General features: G+C 42.2%; 1 long non-coding RNA gene across 6 annotated transcripts; it reads right to left on the reverse strand.

The window, feature by feature from the left end:
* Positions 1 to 344: 344 nt before the first annotated feature.
* On the reverse strand, positions 345 to 19,484 carry LOC102165761 (heterogeneous nuclear ribonucleoprotein U). Of its 6 annotated transcripts, none has more exons than XR_002336239.2 (16): positions 18,617 to 19,484; positions 17,599 to 17,710; positions 17,437 to 17,510; positions 15,405 to 15,544; positions 14,074 to 14,173; positions 13,562 to 13,674; positions 12,605 to 12,868; positions 12,219 to 12,338; positions 11,674 to 11,802; positions 11,126 to 11,294; positions 10,117 to 10,371; positions 9,625 to 9,809; positions 9,223 to 9,294; positions 3,676 to 3,746; positions 1,712 to 1,808; positions 345 to 1,144 (listed from the first exon to the last, which is right to left on the reverse strand). It is a non-coding gene; the product is annotated as a heterogeneous nuclear ribonucleoprotein U (long non-coding RNA). The 6 variants fall into 6 exon arrangements; XR_002336237.2 differs by having other exon boundaries at positions 18,560 to 19,484; XR_014817502.1 differs by having other exon boundaries at positions 1,712 to 3,746.
* Positions 19,485 to 25,090: the final 5,606 nt, after the last annotated feature.

Below are 25,090 nucleotides of genomic sequence, written 5' to 3' on the forward strand. Positions count from 1 at the left end.
TACTGTACCCTGTTAAAAATTAAGGGCTACTTCCTGGTTTCTATCAGACTTAAAACTAATTATAGACTGTCACTTTGCAGTTGTTATTTTTAAAATGTACCCCACTGCTTGACACTATTCTTCCATTCCAACAGGCAAGTCATCTCTCAGCAAAGGCTTTTGGCTGGTCTAAATACTTTTTTCAAGTAGGAAAGTGTTTTTTACTTAAGTAGAATTTAAATATGCACATGGTATGCATGAAAGTATTTTCAGAACATGTTTGGTGCAAAGGAAAAAACTGCAGAACTAGTCATATTAATGTAAAGACATGGAGATAGAAAAACAAAACTCCACACCCAACAAAATCCACAGCATTCATTTACAGTTTTAATATCAACATTACTTTTCAAAAAATAAAGCACAAGCTCAGAAACCTTCCTAAGGAATGATAAATATGAAAAAAGACACCAGTGTCTTAAGATAGTGGCATTATTTATTATTGGTCCTACTGATTACCACAGTGAGCTAAGCAGAGCAAGGAACAGATGTCTTGAAACTGTATTCTGTTCCATTATCCCTTTTCAGGATAGGTGGAGCTTGCTCTGGTTCACCTCAGCAGAGAGGCAGCATTTTCCCTCCCATGCCCACTTTCTCATGGCTGTCCTAAGAGGTGTGTGTGTGTGTGTGTGTTACCAAATGAGTGACTGCCAGACATGCTCTAAGAGATTTTTATTGATCCTAACCATCTGGCAGCCACCAAAGGAAGGACCTGGACATTGATTAGGGAAGGCTATTAGGAGAATGCAGTTTGCAAGATCACCTGCCTACTGTTGCTGACACAAAGCTGCGTGCAGTCTCCATGACCCAAGGTCAGAGGCAGCACTCACTGCATGAGTCCGGGTGCCAGAGACTGAGAAGTCATCAAGTCAGATATTTAACAGTGTGTGAAGCCACTTAAAGTTCTCAGCTTCAGTTTAATAACCATGTGACATAAAGTCAGCAAATGGATTAAGTAACTCAAATCCCTTCTAGCTTGAGCCACTATGATTAGATCTTACCCTGAGTAAGAGAAACCTCTCTGGGCTGGGCTGGTCAAACTTCCAAGGCCTTCACCAATTACAAGGTTAGTTCATTTTCTCAGCAAAATGACTGCATAACTGGAGATCTGGATAAAAACAGAAGTACAGATACTTAGTTGGATTACTTTTCAAATGTCATTTCGTGAATTTCTATCCTTAGCATTTTTCCTTCTTGAACTACTAATCAATTATTGGACCATGTAACACGATCCATTACATTGCTACTGAACACCCTCGGTAAGGCCGCCAAGTTGATCTTGACATTGCCGCTTCTGGTCCCTCCAAACCAATCTTCCACTCTGCCATCCAACTTCAGGTTCAAACTGTGTGAAGTTTTGCCAAGCCAAGGCCGCCGGGAACTGAATTCATACTTTGCTCATACTTCATTCTCTTAGAATGCCTTCCACCTCCTTGGTGGCAGTCCATTCTCTTGCTAACTTAGATCACCGCCTCATTTAAGCGCTTCTACTTGTTTCAAGAGTAGTGACCCAGTAGTTGGCACCTCCCACTGACTGTAACTGTCAGTTTTTCCATCTCTACATCTCCCATCAAGTATCTCATATGCAGCAGTCAACATGTTGATTTACTAAATGTTCACTGGTCCCCCTCATCCCAAAACTTACATTTTCCCAAGTTTAAGCTGAGTTACCTACCTTCCACACCCACTGGGAGCCTCCAGCTGCACTGCTTCCTTCCATTAAATCCGAAATTTCATACTAGGTGATAGAGCAGTTGGTACCAGCTAAATAGCTGATTAAAATAGAATTGTCGTCATTAGTAGGTTTAAAACTTTTTGTGGGCTTACCTATCATTACCTAAACTATCTCCAAGTGCTTTTTTATGCAACCCGCACCCCCCTCTTACCCCTCCCTCTTTGCTTTACCTCTGTAAAGGGACCTCAGGGAATTTAACGTTAACTAGCTTTTCTCTGGACTTTTGATTTTATACTGACGGAGTCTGCCAACAAGAAATTTTGACTATGCCTAGCACCATTATTTGATTTGCAAGCATCTCTTCAGTCTACGTACCTCTACTCCATCGCTGGTTCCCCTTTGCTTCGATTATATAATTCGAGGTCTATATAATAAATTCAGGATTCCTGTTTATGCACTTTTCAGCAAAGAGCTAGGGATCAAATAGGGTTTGAATCCTCTATTCCTAGGTAAAAATCTGTGGTGGAGGGGGATTAGGGCATCCCCTTCAAAGTCATGTTAATATACACTATATTTTGGGTAAGCAGAATACCTTGATGAGGAAAGTAGAAAAAATAACAATGATTGCTGTGGTTTTTAATGGCCCTCTAGAATAACGTATTTTTGGAAGCATCTTAAAGTATGGCCCAGGGGTCATCAGATCAGGTCAGTACAATATATAACAATATCCTCTACCACCCAAATATTAGTATCTTACAAACTATTTTGTATATTAAGTTTCATCTTTAAATTTTCTCTTAATAGGGAAGCTTTTAGGGACCAAAAACTAAAGTTTACAATTCTCCAAAGGTTGTGATGTGAGCACTACTCAGTTTGTTGCAAATACTTGTCTTTACAGCCACTGCATTCACCTTAACTCTTCATTTTCTAGAGAACAATTTTTCCAAGTATAATCTTGTAAGTACTATTTAAAGGTTTCTATTGTTCACAACAATTTAACAGGTGCTATCTGTCCCACCTTTTTTCTAGAAAGAACTCTCATTAAATTATGAAAACACCCATTATATGACCTACCCAAGGGTTCAAATCTGCATATACTGGTTTCTCAAAGGGTTAAGTTTCAATAAAAATAAGACTATGAGAATGAATCATTCGAAATCATGTCTAAATTCTTTGTTTTTGAAACACTTTTCTAGTTTTATGGGGTTTTTTCCTCAGATGAACAGAAATGGTTTTACCTTGTCTTTTCTTCCAAAGCCATTATATACAGAGCTGTATTTCACTGAGGAGATCCCGATAGTTTTATTTCTTCTCAGTACAGCACCCAAGTCCTCTCACTTCACCAAAACACACTATTTTGGAGTATGTAGTGGGAAAAATGAATTTCTTCTAGGCTTATCAAGTCTTTAGATAATTTCAGGGCAATTAAAGTACATACTCTGCACTAGCATAGCCAAAGCCCTGCTTTAAGTTCACTTTCTAATCGATTTTATGTTCTGTTATAAATTTACATCACTCCATTATCCAAAAGAATCAATTTTCCAAGTTTTTGTAAGCTCAAAGTATTTATGCATTTAATATAGAGGTAGGACAACTTGGGGAACCCAAGGACAGAGGGTGTTCTTTGCATTTGAACATTGTGAGGAAGCATTTAAACTACAAGTAGGAAGGGCACTGAAACATGTATAAAACAGTAAACAGAAGGAATTGGAACCATTAGGATAAGGACCTGGCTTTCAAAGGACTTTGCTCTATTTGCATGTACTGCCTTCAACTTACACAAGAGGACCACCGACTGCTAACACACATTTCAGGTATGCAAAGGAGGTATTAGGAGAACCTTTCTTTCCTGTTTTAGAGTCTATCCATCTGGTTACCGATATTCTCCCTTTCCCCATTTGTCAAAGTAAGTGCAGCCCCAATAACAAGTGTTAAATGTACAAGCAGCAATTAATTTGGAATACCTATTGCAATCACTGGAACACATTTACTTGGGCCCTTTTACTCTTCCACACAGCACATTCACATGGACAGACTAAGGAAAAGGAGATGAAATTTAAATCAGCACATTATTTTCTGCTTTATCTTTAAAAAAAAAAATATAGTAAGTTGGAACTTTTGGTTGTACTTAACACCTCTCATCTCCCTTAACTAGAGAGCAAGATAAAAGGATACCTTATTAGCAGCTACCATACAAAATTTACTGTTACGCAAGGAAGCATCAATCCTTCTTCTCAAGTATTAATCTCATTTTCTCTATGTATGCCACCCAAGTTACACGTCTGCAGTGGCCACCTCAAAGGTCTTGGTTGCTATTGCTTTTTACTGTTTCTTAAAATTTGTGGCGGTGCTTCTTCAAGTCTTGGCAAGTATAAATGTTTGACTGGGCAAAAGTAATTTTACTTCCTGTAAGGTTCATGGAATGGACTATTAGAGGACTGGCAGGAAAGAACATGAATAGTTCGGTGTTTATGGGTTGGACCCCAGTTTTCCAGGCCTGTAACCCCTGCAAAATGTCCACTTGGGCAGTAACCCAAGCCAGACATGTTCAGGAGTAAGTGCTGTGCCTCTGGGATAGCTCAGCGAGACACTTGAATAAGTAAGAAATTAAATAAACCTTCCCATAGGACAGTTCTCCATTTGCCTGGACTGTTAGTGCAATCACTTTTGACTACAGTATAGTTTCCCATACCCAAGTGTATGTTGATCCCTGGCAAAAGGAGAAAAAAATTTTAATACCCCTAGGTTAACAATTAGGAATTACTACACATTATATACAATTAAGTTCTTGTCCCAATAACTCACCTAACCAAAGGATTAGTCATGTCCTGGCCTATCACTTCTCTGCAGCATTTATTCCAATATTGCATCTACATAATGCCAAAAACTTGATAGCACATTCCCAGTCTAACTGCACATCCTTTACATGTTAAATTTCCTGATAATTTGGGGTTAACATCATGACTATTTCCAATCTGCTTTTCCTCATGGACTAAATTCTTTCAGCAAACTAAACATATCCAATCCCTATTATTTTCAGTCAACTTGCTAAGGTGTGAAAGTACAGAGAAGTGTATCATCTTTTGTTAGCCATTTCCCACCTACCTAGAGCTCTCAAGTTTTTGAGCTCTGTCTGCATGGTTGAAGTTTACTAAACACGACCAGGACATATACAGTATACACAATTAACAGACCATAAAGAAAAAGTAGGTTATTTCAACTGTCCAATTTCATAAGCTTAGATTTAAAATTAACATTAAGATACTTGGGGAGTCTGGATTTTAATTTTTCTCCCTGCCTCAACATACTCAGGGGCACATACCATATCATTACTGTAGGTCACTTCCAAAGTAATTCTCAAGGGTTTACTTTTTAGATATCAAGGTTATAGTAAGAAAGACTAATTAAGACAAGCATCATTTCAACAGCAGTTAGGCAGACAATTTATTTTTTTAAATAACTGTCTTATAAACAGGTACCTGTGGTACTAAGTTAAAAACAGGGGAGCAGAGCAGCCTATTTAGGCTCAAGCACCATAAACTGGCTAAATCTAGTAACTGCATGTTTTAGTGTAGAGGTTATGGATGACAAGGTATGGCCAAACACCTTCCAATCTAAAAATTATCCGGAAGAAAAGGTTCTCCACATCGGGCTATCATTTATACTATAGTTCAACTATTTTTAAGTTAAGTTGCGGCAGTTAATGACTTGAAGAGACCATGGTTTACCTAAATTCAAATCACTGCTTAGAGATGTGAGGCAATTGGAAAGATTCTTACTCAATGCACTAATTTAAGAATCCCCTAAAACTCAAGCATTAAGTACATAAACTAAGCACTGCAACTTACTGCCACACCATTATATAAACACCTCAACTTCAGAGCCCCACAAGTATGAAGAAAATTTAGATCCAAACCATTTCAATAATTTTAGAAAAAATGGCTTTTAAAGACTATCAGTTATCCTTCCAGAAGAATATTTCAGTGAGTATTCTAGGGGGTTGGAAAGAAGTTAACGATTCTCTGCTACAGGCTCCACTTTTTAATGCCTTCCTTAGTAGACTAAGTTTATTCTGGTTTTAGCTCTTTAAAAGCATCTACAATCAATCAGTTCTCTATATGCGAAGGTGTGCATATCACCGGCCTTAGGGATATCTCATTTTTATTTGTGCTATGGGCCCTGTTATAAAAATAATCCAAGAATAAAAAGCCACTGTTAAGTTCAAAAGATCAATTCCCACAACTGAGGCAAATACAGAACACCATCTGTCCATGCATATCAATTCCCACCAGGTACAAAAAATACCTCTCAAATAATAATTGTTTTCTTTGCTGGAAAAAAAAATTTCCAAGAAAACTGTCTTTGAAAAACTTTAATACCTTGTCGCTAGTGGCTCAAGGCATCTAGTTTCATACTTATTTTTAGACAGGCTCTATCCTAGGCAAATGAGAACTTAAAATGTTTTAAGGATTTAATAGGGCTTCCTTCTGTCATTTCAATGTCAAATTGATTTGACTCCTTCAAGATTTCATCTTGCTGTCTGAATACTAGGGCCAGAAGCTGGTCTCCACCTCCTGGGTCAGAGCCAGAGACCTCCACCAAAGGCTATATGTGTAACATATAGGCTGTATGTGTTACCTATATGTGTAACAAGACGTAACCTCCCAGCAGCAAGTTTCCACAGTTCAGTTACTTCATCATTTCTATCTTAAAAGAATTTTTTGTTCTTGACTAACCTCCTTATGCTTTCATATTAAGTAATCAATCTAATCCAATTCTTGCTATCTATAAAACTTTCCTGTGAGAGCATCCCTTAAACCAAGAGCACCCTCACAGGTGAATTCGCTCAAGGTATAGTTGGGACATCTGCTCAGAACTGTACCTGTTCACGTCTGGTTATTCAGTGTTTTGCTTGCCAGAGGGGAGGGGGGGACAATAAAAGTTTCTCGTTTAAAGATTCTGTTCTGCCAAACTTGGCGGTTCTCGATCTTTATCCCTCTGGCTTACCATATGGCGCACTCCCTCTTAATTTAATACTGTTATTACTTTCATACAAATGCAGACATTACTATTGACCTTGAAACTGCTTCATGCCAATGGTTGCTAGCATTAATTGCTAAAAAGACCAAGAGCCCTTGAGACGCTATCTTGCACTGTTAAGTATTCCCATGGTTTACTACTGTAGAGTAGAGCCTTTGTGCCAAAAATTCAACTGAACCTACACCAAAGAAAACTCAACTCCAGCTCATCTTGTAGAAAGAAAATTCGTAGGAGTATAAGTTAAAAATCTGATTTAAAACGGCTGAAACAGAAATCTAAGCAATCAGAAATATAAACAAACCTGTACTTACCAGAAGCAACCTAAAACACCAAACACTAGACTGATGTCAAGTTTTTAGTTCTACAGTTTGACTCCTGATTCCTCACTTCACATTAGTGAGGGTCCTTTAGAAGATTAAGTGTTCTGTGCAAACCCAATAAAATTACAAGTAGGGGATCTAATGTTATCACATAACTACAGTTAAGTTAGCAGTGTTGTGTAGTAGTGAAATCAATGACTGGCTTGCATGATGGCTTCTAAAAGCATCTGTTCCCAGAGTTTCATGTCTTATAGATGTATATATAAAATTATCAGTTGAGGACAGCCATTAGCATTTTGTAAAGATGATAAACTTCTTGTAAAGAGTGTTAACTTCTCCCAGCCAGTACCTTTTCCCCTCATTAAATGTTAAAGTCATCTGGGGGGGGTGAGGGGAAGGAAAGAGTTCAACTTTACTTCATACTTAAAAATCAGTTCATACACATTTAAGTTTTTAAAACCTAAATGTTCCAAGTACAGAGTAAAAGAATAAGCTGTCCAGAAAGCACACACTTAAAATGTTCTCCTCTTGGGAGAGTCATAAAGGGATTTTGAACCTTGATGGCGAGAATCCCAAAACGAGAGTAAAATGAATTCTTTTTATTGCAAACAAACGTCTAAATTAATTTCTCCACCCACTTTCTTTAGAAAGAAAAAGAAATCAGCAGGCTAAGGAGATACCCATTCAAGAACTGACATGATTAAAAATTAAGATATAAATGGGTGACTCACAATTTCATTAGCTTACAAAGATGGTGGAGTTAACTACTACAAGCACACTAGTTATACAGTATTTTGTGGGAGAAGGGCATACAGACATAGCTAACTTCATATAGATCCCATTAGACAACTGGATTTACAACAAGTTTTTTTTTAATAAGAAATGGGCAAAGCCAGCTTTCTTTTCAGAATCAAAATGCAGAACAAATGGAAAAATTATGGTATTTAACCTTCACAAGTTTGAGCCTCCACAAATAATGCAACCAAGTTTTACATTTTTAACAGCCCGTCTACATACACTCCATCTTCTCTATCTTAGTTCCAAATTTTACCTTCATTCCCAATTATACAAATTCCACCGTTATTTAAAAAGAAAAGAGCCTTCCCAGTTATTTTCAAAAACTACTGTTTAGCTTACCCCTCCACTACTCAGCAGACTACAGAGAGGATGGAGTGTAACATGAGCAGTACAGAGTCTTAGGCAATTCATGAGGACTGCTCAGTCCTTACATGAATCTGGTTGCTAACATTTCTATTATATTGTGACAATGACTCCCGACTGTTATCTCTGTGAGAAATGGGGGGAGTAAATTCTTAATAAAAGACACCAGGTACAAAGCAACATTTTACTTTTGTTGTGATAAAAAAAAAAAAGTCACATTTTACAGATAAAATGTAGAACCCTGAAATACTGACACATTCTCTTATCGTGCACAATGCTGAGGTTCTCTTACGATTCACTTTAAAACTGCAATTAAAAATGTACAAAAAAGAAAAGAAAAAAAAAAAATCAACCCACAAAGCTTCTAAAAAAGGAACCCGCAGGCACTTCCTCTTGTGGAATGTTTAAAAAGTTAGCCTACTAAAGAAAACAGTCGACTTCTTGTGAAGGTTTTGGAGAAATATGTATCAGTTCGTTTTATTTGGGTATTCAATAATATCCTTGGTGATAATGCTGACTCCATGGCTTCTGACCCCAGAATTGCTGTAAGAGAAAATTTTTTTTTTAAAGAAAAAACATCAATAAGCCACTCAAACTGCTTTTAGGAAATGACAATCTAATTCAGAGTAATTGCTGGAAACAAACTTACACCTGTCATACCTCTGATTTATCAAGCCAGATTTAGTTAGTATTAATAGCCCATTATCAATACACATTACAAGAGGAAACAGTATGACTTGGTTAGTTTATACAAGTAAAGCTAACAGTAAAAAGAACCATTTGTATTAAATAATATTACTTCATTAAAAAATACTACATTACAGCAAACTCCAACCTATTTTGCCTTTAAAAGATAACATTACGGCTACAACAGCTGCAACACAACTCACATCTTACCCTGTAACACTTATAAACAAGTTTTCAAGATTGATTTCTTATGAACTCAAAGTACAATTAAATGTACATAAAAGCACACAAGGAATTACTTACACCCTGCTGCCACTGGTTGTAGCCCTGAGATTGATTTTTGTAGCCACGATTGTTTCCTCGTCCTCTGAAGTTCTACAAAAGAGAAAAAACCTTTAAGAATTCAAAGCACAAGTTGTTAGGGGAGAAAAGGGGACACAAGGCAGGGAAACAGACAGACTGCCAGCCATGAAAACTCTGAGCACTGGCTGCAGCATTTGCTCTCAGGTGATACTATTTATTTGTCATATGTGACATCATCTACTTGTTACTAGTTAACGAACCTGAAAAATCAATGTCAATTAAATTGACTCATTTTACCATCACTATGCATATAATGCCGCTGTTTACAACTCTTCCTGTAGCTATGTAATGTCATTTAACTTCCCAAAACAGAGAAGCAGCTCTGCAGGGATCCTAACTTACCTGGTTGTAGTTCCCTCTGTTGGGCATTCCACCTCTGTTGTAGTTCCCTCTGTTTGAATAACCGCCTCGGCTGGGAAAAACAGGGCCTCGAGGATATGGATAGCCAATTCCACCACTTCCGCCTCCGCCACCGCCTCTCTGGGGCATATTGCCTCTCCTATTATATCCACCACGATTCCCAGGAGCTGAAAACAAGAGACCTTTCATGTAATACTGTGTCATACCTTCTCTACATACACCATTTTAGGGCTATCGTGGACCGTTCCTTTATTATAGAAGACAAAGATTTTACTTAACCATCTGCACAGCCTCGGCGTGTACGACCAAATCACAGCAAGATTTTAACTATAGTTACTAGGACAGCTAGGATATGAGATTGAAATCTGTTGATGTTAAAATCAGTTAAATGAGACATACCCAAACTAAGAGTATATATAGGTTACCAATTGCTTTGATCATGAACCAAAAAAACAACACTCAAAGTGAACTTGCCTCCTCCTCTGAAATTTCCACCACGCATATTGAATCCACCACGTCCTCTATGGCCACCACCTCTGTTAAACTGGTTCTTGCCACTCTTATTTTTATTGCTCTTCTTTGAGCCTGTGTTCTGTTTCTTTTCTGGTGGAAGAGCCTTTTTGCTTTCTTCCTTATATTGCTCCAAAAGTTTTTGGGCTTCCTCCTTCTGAAGCTCAACATAGGTTATTTCATCAAAGCACTCAGCTACTTCTGGCAAAGTAAAGTTTCCTACAAGAAATAAAACGCATTACACAGACATTCACAACTCTAAAGCCTCAATTCTCAAACAGCTTTAATTCTTGAACACATTACCTACAGATGTTTTAACTGTACTTTCTAAATAGGAACTTGTTTACAGAGTTATTTTAACTCCTGAAACAACATCACTGACAAAATTTTTTATAGATATAACTCAAATAAGAATATTTAGGGGAGTTCCCACTGTGGCTCAGCCCGTTACAAACCCAATTAGCATCCATGAGGATGCAGGTTCAATCCCTGGCCTAGCTTGGTGGGTTAAGGATCTGGCACTGCTATGGCGCAGGGTGGTAGCTGCAGTTCCAATGCGACTCTTAGGTGGGAAACCTCCATATACTGCGGGTGCGGTTCTAAAAAGGGGAGGGGAGAAAAAAAAAAGAGCAACATTTCCTGCAGTGGCATAATAGGATCTGCAGTGTCGCTAGAGACGCTGGGACACAGGTCTGATCCCTGGCCTGGCAAAGTCGGTTAAGGATCTGGCAACAGCTGTGGCGTGGCATAGGTCACATCTGTAGCTCAGGCCTGATCCCTGGCCCAGGAATTCTATATACCACAGGACAACCAAAAAAAGAGAATAAATTTTAAAATCTTTTAAAAATGGAATATTGGGAGTTCCCATCCTTTTTTGCAGCCCTAAAAGACAAAAAAACAAAAAAAAACAAAACCCCCCCAACCCCACCCCCAAAAAAAACCGACTATTGAACCGTACAATTGTATTTCTTACCTTTCATCTTGAGGACTGCATGTTCTGGTAGGTCTTTTCCCTCGACTTCTGCTTTCTTCTGTGTTCTCTGCTTATAGTCTTCATCTTTTGGGCAAACTACAACAGCTTTTCGTTGGAAGCCTGCAAACAGGCACATTTTTCTCCTCTGGGCAGCAGCAGACACATTTGTCTTAAAAAAAAAAAAAAAAAAAAAGTAAGTTTATAACCCCAAGCATTAATTCTATGAGTAAATATCCATCAGTTTGACTTTTTTTTTCCTTTTTTGTCTCTTTGCCATTTCTAGGGTCGCTCCCGCAGCATATGGAGGTTGCCAGGCTAGGGGTCCAATCAGAGCTGTAGCTGCCAGCCCATGCCAGAGCCAGAGCAAGGTGGGATCCGAGTCTGTGACCTACATCACAGCTCACGGCAATGCGGGATCCTTAACCCACTGAGCAAGGCCAGGGATCGAACCTGCAACCTCATGGTTCCTAGTCAGATTTGTTAACCACTGCGCCACAATGGGAACTCCTGACTTTTTTTTTCTTTTTGAGTTTAAAGTTACAGCTTACCTGATCCAAAATGAAATTTCGTTTCTTACGGGCAGCAATCTCAATAAACTTCCCAAGACACTGTGGAGCTCTCTGCAACAGTGTGTTCAGTTTTCCAGTATCTGCCATTTGCTTCTTAAAACCTGCCACCTATTTTCAAAAGTAGGCAGTATTTTAAAATTCAAATATTTTTATTATTGCTACAAAAGATTTCATCATGTAACAACACCCAACACTCTTCTTTTTTATCTACTCAACGTTTAAGAATTCAAAAAATTTCCAAAAAATTTCAGTGAATGTCTGGTATCTTGGCAATTTTTGTCTGCTGTGGCTTGGGTCACTGCTATAGTTTGGGATCCCTGGCTGGGGAACAGCCAAAAACAAAACAAAAACCCAACAATGAAGCCTAGTCACTGGAAGGCAGTTTTAACCTAAAGACCCTAGGTAAGCAACCACTCTTATCTTTAAGATACTAACAAACTGATAAAGACAATAGACAAAAAAAGGATTATCTAGAACACCTTCTAGTCTTTTAAAAAGGCACAGATCCTGCCTATTTTACTTACCATCATTTTATCCATAATGGTGTTTGTTCCAAGAATGTTATATTTACCAGGATTTTCTGCTGCATGTTTAGTAACCCAGGTAGTTTTCCCAGCTCCTGGCAAGCCAATCATCATCACCACCTACAATGGAAAGAATTCTTTAAGTATTTTTTAAAATGCACAAAGACCAGGTTTACGTATCTAAACTCTCAGAGCCTTTCAACGGGAAATGTGTTTTTGTGGACAACTTAACACTCCACCTATAAAGGGAGAAGACTAAGAAAAATCAATAGAACATGTATGGCAGTTTATAACTTAAATCATCCAACTCTGTCATTTTTGCAAAAGCAATCTTCAAAAAAAAAAAAAAAAAAAAAAAAACTCATTATTTTTTTTAAGTAACTTACTTCACAATCTTTCTTCTCTTCAGGCCCCTTTGGTCCTCGAACTCGATCCTCCAAGGGGACATTCTGGATAAAAGTATACTCTTCAGGTATTGGAAAATATGGCTTCTCCTTCTGACCAAAATTAAATTCCACTGCGCAGTTGTGGCACAGAACATGTGGGAAGAGTGGTCGTTCAGCAAGAACTTCCTTACTGATTTTGAAGGCAATGCCAAGATCTTGTCCATTCTTTGCATAGGAGAGTTCTACTTCATCACTTTCAAAGTTCTGTTAATCAGAGAAAAAAATTAATGCATTGTAACCTGCTTCTTACACGCCTTCTTAAAGAAACCTCCCAAATCAATTTAGGAGTGAAGCTTATCCTGTGGAAAACATTTAGGTTAAATGTTGAAGAGCTTTCTGATAATCAGAAATTAATATTGCCCTAAAAGATTACATTTTCAGATCAACTTCCTGGTAAGTGGTTTTCAGTCAAAATGAATTAGTATTGGAAGCTGACATTAATATAACTGAAAAGTATTCTCAGGAGTTCCTGTTGTGGCTCACTGGTTAATGAACCAGACTAGTATCCATGAGAATGAATGCAGGTTTGATCCTTGGCTTTGCTCAGTGGGTTAAGGATGCAGCGCTGTAGAGCTGTGGTGTGGTGTAGGTTGCAGATGTGGCTTGGATCCTGCGTTGCTATGGCTGTAGTGTAGGTCTGCAGCTACAGCTCCAATTGGACCCCTGGCCTGGGAACCTCCAAATGCCATGGGTGGGGCCCTTAAAAAAAGGAACAAAACAAAAACCTCTCAGGACTTTCCTGGTGGCTCTGGTTTATTCCCTGCCCTGGGAACTTCCACATACCCTGGGCACAACCAAAAAAGAAAGAAAGAAAAAAAAAAAAACAAAAAACCCCAAAACAAACACAGTTCAACTACTTGCTATTTATATATACAAAATAAATTAGCTATGACTTACAGCAAAACATGTGATCACATCATTTTCATCAAACTTCTCTCCATAATCTTCAGTCTCACAGTTGCATGTTTTTATTCCTTTTAGAGAATACCCGTAAGAAAACTCTTCTTCACCTAAGAAAATAATTACCTTTCATTAAATCAACAGTCCAATGACCCACATGTTTTAATATTCAAGATGTAGGGTTCAAGAGAGACGATGAAGTATGTCACCTAATATACTTTGACTTACACTGACTTTTATACCCAATAATCAAAGTTAGGTAGTTATTTAACCGGCTGACAAACTGTATGCTCCGGATAACATTCTATTTCAACCAGTCATAAAGCAAGTAACCATAAAAAGAAATTAAAACTTAGCCAGTGCATACTAGATGTTATTATTCATCTCTAACAACATTAGCAGAATGTATAAAACCAGGCAAAGAAAAGTATAGAATGTCTTCTATTCTAACTACTGAAATCAATTCCTAAACACTCATGAGTACACAGACATTAAAAAAAAATTTTTACCCAGCAACATTCCACTTGTGGTTAGTGACCAGCCAATCCGAACTTCATGAATATCAATATCTTTTGTATATAAATGCCTTACTGGGATCTTCTCTGTAACCTGCAAGTCAAAACACACAACTGTAAATCAAGGATGATAAACCACTAAACTAACCCTGGTTTAGTCCATGTGGGCAATGGGTTAATTATTCTGACTACTAGGTAGAAAGACACTAGCAAGTTCACTTCATGGCTCGGTAGTTAAAGAACCCGACTAAAATCCATGGACGTAGGTTCGATCCCTGTCTGGCCTTGCTCAGTGGGTTTAGGATCCAGAGTTGCTGTGAGCTGTGGTATAGGTCACAGCTGCTGCTGATTCAACCCCTAGCCTGGGAACCCTATGCTCCAGGTACGGCCCTAGAAAAGCAAAAAAGACACCAACTCTACCCCCTTACCAACATTTATAAGAACTTGAAATTGATTTAGGTATTTGGTTGATTCACTTTTTTTTTGGTCTCTTGCCCTCTTAGGGCCGCACCTATGGAGTTTCCCAGGCTAGGGGTCCAACTGAAGCTGTTGCTGCTGGCCTACACCACAGCCACAGCAACGCCAGATCCAAGCCATGTCTGCGACCTACACCACAGCTCACACCAACACCAGATCCTTAACCCACTGAGCGAGGCCAGGGATTGAATCTGAAACCTCATGGTTCCTAGTCAGATTCATTTCTGCTGCGCCAGTGTGAACTCTCCGGTTGAGATTTAGAAGGGCATTAATGTCAAAATCACATAATCTCAAATCCAACTAAAGTATCCCTTTAACTATCGTGTTTTCCTCCGGGACAAAAACAAGAGCCCAACCACTGTATTTTTTTCAAATGCTTGGCCTTTCAAGCGACTGATTAAAAAAAGCAACAGCCTGGAGTTCCCATCATGGCTCAGTGGTTAATGAATCCGACTAGGAACCATGAGGTTGTGAGTTCAATCCCTGGCCTTGCTCAGTGGGTTGAGGATCCCGAGTTGCTGTGGCTCTGGTGTAGGCTGGTGGCTACAGCTCCGATTAGACCTTTAGCCTGGGAACCTCCATATGCCTCAGGAATGGCCCAAGAAAAGGCAAAAATACAAAAAAAATTAAAAATAAAAAAATAAAAAGAGGAACAGCCTAAATGAAGGATAGATCTGGTGTACATGGCAACTTTTGTTGTAACAAAATTTAAACTGTTATCAAGTCCCTCTCCTAACCCACAAAAACTAAGTTAACACTAACATCTAACAGCACCAGACAAGTGGAACATCCAACAAAGGTTAAGAGAGGGAAAAAAAAAAAAAAAAAAAAAAAAATTTGCCATTTACCTTCATCTCAAAACAGACTTTGCCTTTTGACACACCATAGGATGCTCTTCCTCCAGCCCAAAGAAAAGCAAAACTCTCCATAGTAAGGGAAGAAGCACTAAGGCGATCTCTTGATATTTTAAAATGTAGGTCGCAATTATCTGCAATTATATCAAATGCAAATTTTCCCATATCCAATATAAACTTATCTGCTTTGTAGACAAAACTTTGTCATTAAATTTTCACATTTCTTAATGTTGCACACATTTTTACAGGTCATGCTGCGGTTCTAATTCAGCTTCAGCCCCACTCCCGCCAAGTCACTCTTGCCAAATTATGAACTAAAATGTACACTACCTATTCAACTAACAAATCAAGGTTTAGAGTGTGTGTTTTATAGAATAATCAAGACAATGTGACATTAATACATACCTGGCTCTGCTCTTTACCTTGATTTAGAGGCAAGCAGTAGAGGATAGCAGGAAATCAAAGTGAAGCATGCCAGACCAGGTAGAATTTACCAGTGCCACAATAAAACTGAAGGGAGGCCATGACCAAGTATTTTAAAATAAGAGTATGAGCTGTTGATCCTGCACTTTATAGTTTTAAAACACCAGGGTATTTAGATCTTAAATTATTCTCTGAAACTTTTAAGAAGGTGGTCCCAACCTACAATACAAACCTGATCGCCTAATACTGTTACTGTCGGAGCATTTTAGGTCCCCCCTTTCCCCAAACTTGCCTGTTTATCATTAACAATGGAGAATACACACTCTGGAATAATCCAAACCTCAAATGTCTTCTACCTAGCTGCCTTTGGGTCACTGACTCATTACCATGCACCTTCTGAGTTCTCAGCTGAGGAGCACTAAATTAGAAAGGTATTCTAAGTTTTTAATGGTGACAGGAAATTAAACCTAAGGTTTGGAATTCTCCTTAAATTAGCTTCACTCTTTAAATTCCTGATTGTTACTGACAGAATTTCCAATTCAAATCGTATTTGAGTTCAACAGTGCATTTATCAAATTGGTATCTCTAGGTCACGAGCTATTAGGGTTGGCCTTCCTGAACGACTGCTTTATTGCCAATATTTAAGCAACTGAGTTTAAAACAAAACATTCAAATCAACTACTTTTCTATGTGCAATTTTAAAATAAAGACTCCACTATCTTACTGTGTATAAAGCCTATGCAATAAGAAATCAAGAATTATATTTATGCCTGTCTTACTTATCTGTATATAAACAGTATTCCAAAACATGAGAATCTAAGCTTCAACTCTCTATCTCTAAGCATTTCTACTCTTTGACTTGTTCATCACAGAAAGAACTGTACTTTCTGATCAAGTTGCTAAACCAGCAATGTTTTTAATTTTAAAAATTAGAAATCTGACAGCCAAGGCCCATTCGGAGGTTTGCAATACTTCCTCGTACTCAATTGCAACCCAACTGGGTAAAGTAGCAGTATTTACAGCGCTGCCATTGATACCATTCGCTGCTGAAGAAAGCTAGTGGCCCAGTGATGGGGCCACTGCTGCTGCCCCAGGTCTTTGGAAGAAATCAACTTATGTTAAAGCAGCAGCTACTCAACTGGAATTGAGAACAAAAGAGCAGTTATTGAGAAAATAATATTACAACCGTTCAGAATAGGGAATATACTTGTGTGCTAATGGGAAAAGTCATTAATAAATGTTTAACTAGCCCAAATAGCTCACTTAAAATAATTCCACAAAAAAAGACGTTACTTTACAAAGAAGCCTATAGAAACAAGTTACAGGTTACAAGATTCCATAAGCTAGACAATCAAACACTAGCATTGATTTCACATTCCTACCAATGAGAACTTAGTCATACCAAAAAAATTATCAATTTGCTAATGCCTATACAATTACCAATACAACTGCTGTAATAAACATCAAGTGACCAAAATCTGAATATAAGCCCTCATCTTCCTACTTTTAAAAGAACTGTTTACAGGCATTAAGTTTTCTAACATCTTGGAACCAAAAACCACATTTGACAACTGGGGAAGGGGAGCGAAACAACTTCACTTACAAGTATCAAGACAAACCACTGTGTCGTCGAAATGTTCATCTTCTTCTTCAACAGGTGGCTGAGGCGATTTGGCTCTGAAAGACAGAATTGTCTCTTGATACAGCTTTCCCCACCAAAAACTAAAGAACAGGTGACAAGTAAAACTTGGTTAGCATGCTCTACCTGCTATACTTATTCTCTTCAATATATTCAAAATATCCACGGCCATGGTCTTCTCGAGGTCTTTTAACACCTCTCTTTTTATCTCCGCCTTTCTGTTCTGTTTTGCCGTCTCCTACAATACACGACACCACCTTATAAGACACCACGTCGCGAAACAACAAACAAAAAAAGCTTTTTTTTTTGAAGTTCCAAAAAGCTCGACTTCCCAATTCATTTTTGTAAGTAGTTTCAATCGAGAATTCAAACGCGAATTCAAAAAACAATCGGCTTGGAACTAGATTGGAATTAGTGACGCAGTACTAAGTACATTGCTAATTTTGCCCGTCCCCTCGAAAATTCGAGAAAGCTAATGAAAACTAGCGCGGCCCAGGCCCGAGCCCACGTGTATCCCGGAGAGAGTTCAGGAAGGGGGGGAGGGGCCGAGGCGCCCAGCCCGCACTCCCCTCCCCCACCCGGGCCCGCGCTCCCCGCGGCCGCATTGTACTGCTCGCCGCCAGCCCCGCCCGGCCCCGCCCGCCGGAAGTGACGTCACGCCGAGCCCGGCGCGCCTTGCACAATACCGCGGCCCGGAGCCGCCACGGCGCGCCGCCGGGGCCCCGGGCCTCCCCTCCCCCCGGAGACATGTGCCCGCACCGCGCGCACGCAGCGCAGCGGCGCCGCCGCGGCTCCTCCCCCAACAGCGGCAGCTGCAGCCCCCCCCCCCGGGCTCCCCCCTCCCGCTCTAGCCACATAATGGAGGCGCTGCCGCCGCCGTCACACTGCGAGCCGAGGCCTCACGCCTAATCCGGGATTCCCCGCGGCCTCCCCGCCCGCCCGCTCGCCGCGGCCCCCGCCCCCCCCGGGGGCGCCCTCCCGCGGCGGGGCATCCCTCCCCTCCCCCAGCGGGGCTCCGGCAGGCCTGGGCACGGTCCCCACCCCGCGCGGGCCTCCCGCCGCGCGCAACCAACCACGCAGCACTCACCCGCCGCCGGAGCCCCGGGGCGACCGCCGCCTCCGCCGCCTTCCGCCTTCTTCTTACCTCCCGCCTGCTGCTGGCCCTGCCTCGCCCCGGGCGGCGCCACCGTCACCGCGAACAGCGACGTGGGGCCGCTGCTCTTCCCTGCGGCCTCCTTGGCGGCCCCGCGCTGCTGCTGGGGCTGTTGCTGCGGCGCCGCCGGCGGTTGAGGCTGCTGCTCCCCGTGCCCGTTCTCGTCGCCCGCGCCTTCCTCCTCCTCGCCGAGCTCATCCTCCCCTTCCTGGAAGCCCTGGTCGTCGCCGTTCTCGTCCTCCGAGGCGGCCTCCTCCTCTTCCATCGGGCCCGAGTCGGCCGCCCCCGCGGCGCCGTTCTCCTCCCCGAGCTCCATCTGGTCGCCATCCAGGGCGGCGATCCCTTCCTCCTCCTCCTCTTCTTCCTCCTCCTCCTCGTCGCCACCGGCCGCGGCCTCCTGCTCGAGGCCTGCTCCCGAGCGCTCGGCGGAATCCCCGCCCAGGTCTAGGCTGCCGTTCCCAGGCTCCATGGCGGGGCGGCCCCCGGCCTCCTCGTCGTCCAGCGCGGCCTGGAGACGCTCCATGAGCTCGGCCTTGAGGCCCTTGTCGGACAGGCGCCGCTTCTTGAGCTCCTCCTTCAGCTCCGACACCTTCAGCTTTTTCACATTAACAGGCGAGGAACTCATGGTGAGGCCCCGATTCACCGCTAGGCGCTGGCTCAAACTGGACTCCGCTCACTCGGCCACTGGCGGCGGCTGCGGCTGCTGCTCGGCCCGGGCGGCGGCTGCGGCTGCGGCTGGAGGTGGGTTTGTGCTGCAGAGCGGACCCGCCTGGTGTCGAACGGCGCCAATTCCTTTCACCGAGTTCGCGAGGGAGACGCGGAGACTCGCCTAGCGCGAGCGAGCACGCAACGTCCTCTCGCAGGAGCGGTGCCGCGCACGTAATATAGCCGCCCCGCCCCTGCGCCGGCGGAGCGCCCGCGCTCGCCCCGCCCCGCCCACACCAGTTCCTCCCGCCCCCACCCGAATCGCGGGCCCGGAGCGCGGCGCCGCGCCGCGCACTGCGCTTCCAATTGGGGCCGAGCAAATGGAGGAGGAGGAAACCGCCTTCAGTTAAACCGACCCACTGCAACATCTATTGGTCTTTCCAGCTCTTTGGTGTCGAGGCTTGTTTTGCTCTTTGCCTTCCAGCCCTTCTGTCCAAATGCTTTTAGTCCTCAGACTGGCCTTTTCCACTTGACTCCGCCACCTATTCTTCCATTTTAGATTTGTCTTATCTATTTCTCCAGCTATTTGTTTAAAACGCCTTAAAATTGTATTTCAGCTTTGATTTGTGCAACACAAATTGGCAATTACAATACGCAGGGGATTTTCTTCCGCTTAATATTTGGTTTAATTTTTCTAAGTCCTGCCTTGCGGATTGAATTTTAAACTCAAGCAGGGCCTTTCTTTTGTCTCTCCCACGACCCCTACTGCAAGCCTTCAAAGATGAGATGCTTGCTTTCCGGAGCGTGTCCTCCACTCCATACTGCAAAGCGTACTCTGCCGGCCTTGTCATGGCACTGTCAGCCAAAGAAGTTAAATAAACCTCAGAATTGCATTTCTGTGTTTTCTTTACCTACCAACCGAAAAGACGGACCTTCTGTAAGATTTATTCCAATTTAGGATCTGGTCGTCCAGTTATGAAAAGTCCTTGTAGCTGACAATGAGGATGAGACCCAGCTAAGATCACACACTTTGATTCTATTCCCGTGTCTCCAGAAATACTTTGGACCAAATTATGCTGAAACCCTAATAAAAGCTTATGCAAAACAAAGGGTTGTGATTTTGTAAATAGAAAATAATCACTCCCGAAAAGAAATGTTATTTCAGTGTGCCTTCGACGTTTAATTTTTCTCTTTACTAAATAAAACGTGTGTTACATTCCTCAAGTTTTAGGTAGCAGTGCCAGAATTTAGATTTGTGATAGAGACAAGTATTAAACCCGGTAGAATCTGCACAGGGGCTAGCCAATGTTCTAGTCTAGTTTATCTCTGACTAAGGAGGTCAGCTTTACACACTGCTTGGTGCTTTAGCTGGCAGAATAATGCTGCCCCAATTTTAATTTGAAATTTGGAAAAATACACATGTGAACTCTCTTCCCTGGGTCGTATGATTTGACTGATCGATAAATTTTATTTTTATTTTTTTGTCTTTTTAGGGCCGCACCCGCAGCATATGGAGGTTCCCAGGTTAGGGGTCAAATCAGAGCTGTAGCCGCTGGCCTACACCACAGCTCAGGGCAACGCCAGATCCTTAACCCACTGAGTGAGGCCAGGGATTGAACCAGCATCCTCATGGATACTAGTCAGGTTCATTACCACTGAGCCACCGGGAACTCCGATAAATTTTAAAGTTCTTTTCAATAGCTTTTAAGAATCATGTATTTTACTGTGACGTCATATAGAAAGATGAAATGTTAACATTTGTGGAATGACTTTATTTGAAATTAATGAACTATGTATAATACTAGAAATTCTTAGTTCAAATCAGCAGAAGTAGAAGGAATGGCACCCAAGTTAGGAACTTCCACATGGTGCCTTTGCTTAGAATGTCCTTGGAGCTTATAAACAAGGGATGAACTGGAATTTGAACTTTTCAAATTCTTTGCCCTTGTTCCAAATGAGAAGAGAGCTATAGGAGTTCCCATCGTGGCTCAGTGGTTAAGGAATCTGACTAAGAACCATGAGGTTTCGGGTTCGATCCCTGGGCCTTGCTCAGTGGGTTAAGGATCCGGCGTTGCTGTGACATGTGGTGTAGGTTGCAGATGCGGCTGGGATCCCGTGTTGCTGTGGCTCTGGCGTAGGCCGGTGGCTACAACTCCGATTTGACCTCCAGCCTGGGAACCTCCATATGCCATGAGAGCGGCCCTAGAAAAGGCAAAAAAAGAAAAAAAAAAAAGAAAAAAGAAAAGAAGAGAGCTACAGGAGGGGGCTCACCTATCCACAAACTGGGTGATAAGTCCCCTTTGAATCAGAATTAAACATAGTTATCATGATATTCATTTAAGTTTATATGTCCTTGGATATTACATGTTTAAACATTAGTGATATGAAAATTTCTATTCAACTGGGAAAAAACTAAACTATGAAAATAAAGTTTCTTTTTTTTGTTGTTGTTTTTTTAGGGCTAACCTGCGGCATATGGAGGTTTCCAGGCTAGGGGTCCGATGGGAGCAGCAGCTGCTGGCCTGCGCCACACCCATAGCAACGCAGGATCTGAAACACGTCTTTGGCCCACACCACAGCTCATGGCAACGCTAGATCCTTAACCCACTGAGCAAGGCCAGGAATCGAACCCGCATCCTTGTGGATATTAGCTGGGTTCGTTAACCACTGAGCCACGATGGGAACTCCAAAAATAAAGTTTCTAAATAGCAATTTACAACAATTGCTCTTGGTATGTTAAATCAGTTGTAATAATAAACATGAAGCGTAAATTTAGGTGGGCATCAGAAAGTTCTATGGCTTTGTCTCCAAGAGCTCTGTAGACTTAGGGCTCAGGGGGGCCTTGAGGTTATCTTAGGTCTGTTCATTTTATGGCCCAGGAAGCTGAGGTCCTCCCTTCCCACCCTAGCGTTCTTTTGTGACGCTGGGTCTTCTTAGACATTTAAAAAGAAAAACTTTTGTAAGTCGGAAAGAAAAAGACGAGTACCATATGATATCATTTATATGTGGCATCTGAAATATGGTACAAATGAACCTATCTGTGAAACAGAGACAGACTCACAGACTTGGAGGACAGACTTGTGGTTGCCAAGGAGGCAGGGAGAAGAATGGACTGTGAGTTTGGGGTTAATAGGTTCACACCATTACATTTAAAAAAGATAGTCATTCCCTCCTGGCTCAGGGTTAAGGATCTGGCCTCACTGCTGTGCCTCTGGTTGCAACTGTGGCACAGGTTCAATCCCTGGCCCAGGCAGGACAGCCAAAAAAAAAAAAAAAAAAAAAAAGTTTCCCATCGTGGCTCATGGTTAGCGAGTCTGACTAGGAGCCATGAAGTGATGGGTTCGATCCCCGGCCTTGCTCAGTGGATTGAGGATCCAGCATTGCTGTGAGCTGTGGTGTAGGTTGCAGATGCAGCTCAGATCCTGCATTGCTGTGGCTCTGGTGTAGGCCAGCAGCTACAGCTCCGATTGGACTCCTAGCCTGGGAACCTCCATGTGCTACGGGTGGGGCCCTAGAAAAGACAAAAAGACAAAACAGACAAACGAAAAACCCTCCTCTATTTCCTTAGGAGTTCTCTTACGGCCTGGTGAATTAAGGATCCAATGCTGTCACTGCAGCAGCTTGGGTGGCTGCTGTGGCTCCGGTTTCATTGCTGGCCTGGGAACTTGGGCATGGCTTGAGTGTGTCTGGAAAAAAAAAAAAAAAGGACAAACAACATGGTCCTACTGTGTAGCACAGGGAACTATATCCAATCTCCCAGGATAGACCATGATAGAAAATAATATTAAAAAGAACATATATGGAGTTCGCATCCTGGCTCAGTGGTTAGCAAACCCCATTAACATCCATGAGGACACAGGTTCAATCCCTTGCCTTGCTCAGTGGGTTAAGGATCTGGCATTGCTGTGAGCTGTGGTGTAGGTCACAGATGTGGCTCGGATCCAGCGTTGCTGTGGCTCTGGCATAGGCTGGTGGCTACAGCTCTGATTAGACCCCTAGCCTGGGCAACTCCATATGCCACAGATGCGGCCCTAAAAAGACAAAAAGGCCAAAAAAAAAAAAATGTATATGTATAACCGAGTCACTTTGCTGGACAGCAGAAATTGGCACAACATTGCTAATCAACTATACCTTAATATCTTCATTAAAAAAAGAAAAACACTTTTTGTAAATCCTCAAATTTCCATTGTCTTACTATTTGTTCTTTTTACAAACAAGTGAAGTCACCATTTTATTTTATCACTGGAAAGTACAGATAATGATTTCATTTTACTAATTATACTTTTTTTTTTTTTTTGCTTTTTAGGGCTTTTAGTAGCCGCCAGCCTACATCACAGCCACAGCAATGCTGGATCACCACCTCATGATTCCTCGTCGGATTCGTTTCCGCTGTGCCACAGTGGGAACTCCTGTCCCCTGTTTCTTATTTGTAGGGAATAGGCTTCAGCCTTCATGACCTTCCCTGAGTACCAAAGGGCAGGTTCAAACAGTTGCTGATGAAGAAAGGGAGGGAAGGCCGGAAACGAGGGAGATGCAAATAAGTAATAATAGTGCAGAGTTCCCTCGTGGCCTAGTGGTTAAGGACCTGCCATTATCATTGCTGTGGCTCAGGTCACTGCTGTGGCTTGGGTTCGATCCCCGGCCCAGGAACTTCCACATGCTATCTATGCACAGGGCTTTAAAAAGAGAAAAAAAAAAAAAAAAAAGAAGAAACAATAGTGCAGCCTTGGGTCAGGGTCCTGGTTCCACTCAAAGGAAAGACATAATATCTTTGAGCTCTTCTGTAGAAGTGAAATCCCCAACAAATGGAAAATGTTAAGCACTTGATGAAGCAGTCTTTTTTTTTTTTTTTAGGAGCCACTCCTGTGGCATATGGAAGTTCCCAGGCTAGGGGTCCAATCAGAGCTGCTGCCCCCGCCGACCTACACCGCAGGCGCAGCAACATTTCTGAGCCACATCTGTTGGAACTCCGAGGCAGGAGGGCAGGGCGGGAGCGGGCTGGCCCTTGCAGCTGCTGAGGCCTTCTTTGCCTCAAGGCTCTCTCCTCTTCCTCCTGCCCACACCCACCCGAAGGTCCAGCTCTGAGATATTATTTGGGGGAAGGACAAAAGCAGCATCTGGGGACATCATGGCACCTTGGCAGCACTGGGTAAGTCCCTGGCATGCACTCCGAGTCCCCTTTGACTCAGTGCGTTTGGTCACTTGGGCAGAAGTGACAGGCTAAGTGGGACTCAGAAGCTGAGTTGGGCTTTCTGCGGCTTGGTTTTTGTGTCTTTGGTTTGAGGCTGCCATTTGCTGGTGGAGGATTTTTGTTTGTTCTGGGTCTCTGAGTGAGTGCGCTTCCCCGCCCCACCCCACCCCCTTTTTACAGCTACATCTGAAGCATATGGAGGTTCCCAGGCTAGGGGTGCAATCAGAGCTGCAGCTGCTGGCCTATGCCACAGCCACAGCAGTGCCAGATCCCAGCCACGTCTGCAACCTATGAGGCAGCTTGCAGAAATGCCAGATCCTTAACCCACTGAGTGAGGCCAGGGATTGAACTTGCATCCTCAGGGAGACTATGTCGGGTTCTTAACCCACTGAGCCACAACGGGAACTCTCTGAGTGTTCTTTCAATTAAACATGGGAAGTGCATCTTCCATTCCATCGGATAGTCCCCTAGGGAAAGTTCTGGAAGACTGGCCGACCTATTGCTATGAACCTATGACTAAAAAGAGAATGAAATATTACTGTAATTTCGTCAGGTCCATGTACATTCTTGAAAATGAGGAAACGTGGCCTTTGCATCGTAGCCTAAATTATTATACTATCCTTCGGCTA

Source organism: Sus scrofa, chromosome 10 (assembly GCF_054392235.1).
Source record: "Sus scrofa isolate SSC_HxYL_T2T_F1_AM1 chromosome 10, Sscrofa_HxYL_maternal_Yorkshire_Landrace_v2.0, whole genome shotgun sequence".
Lineage (NCBI taxonomy): Eukaryota > Metazoa > Chordata > Mammalia > Artiodactyla > Suidae > Sus > Sus scrofa.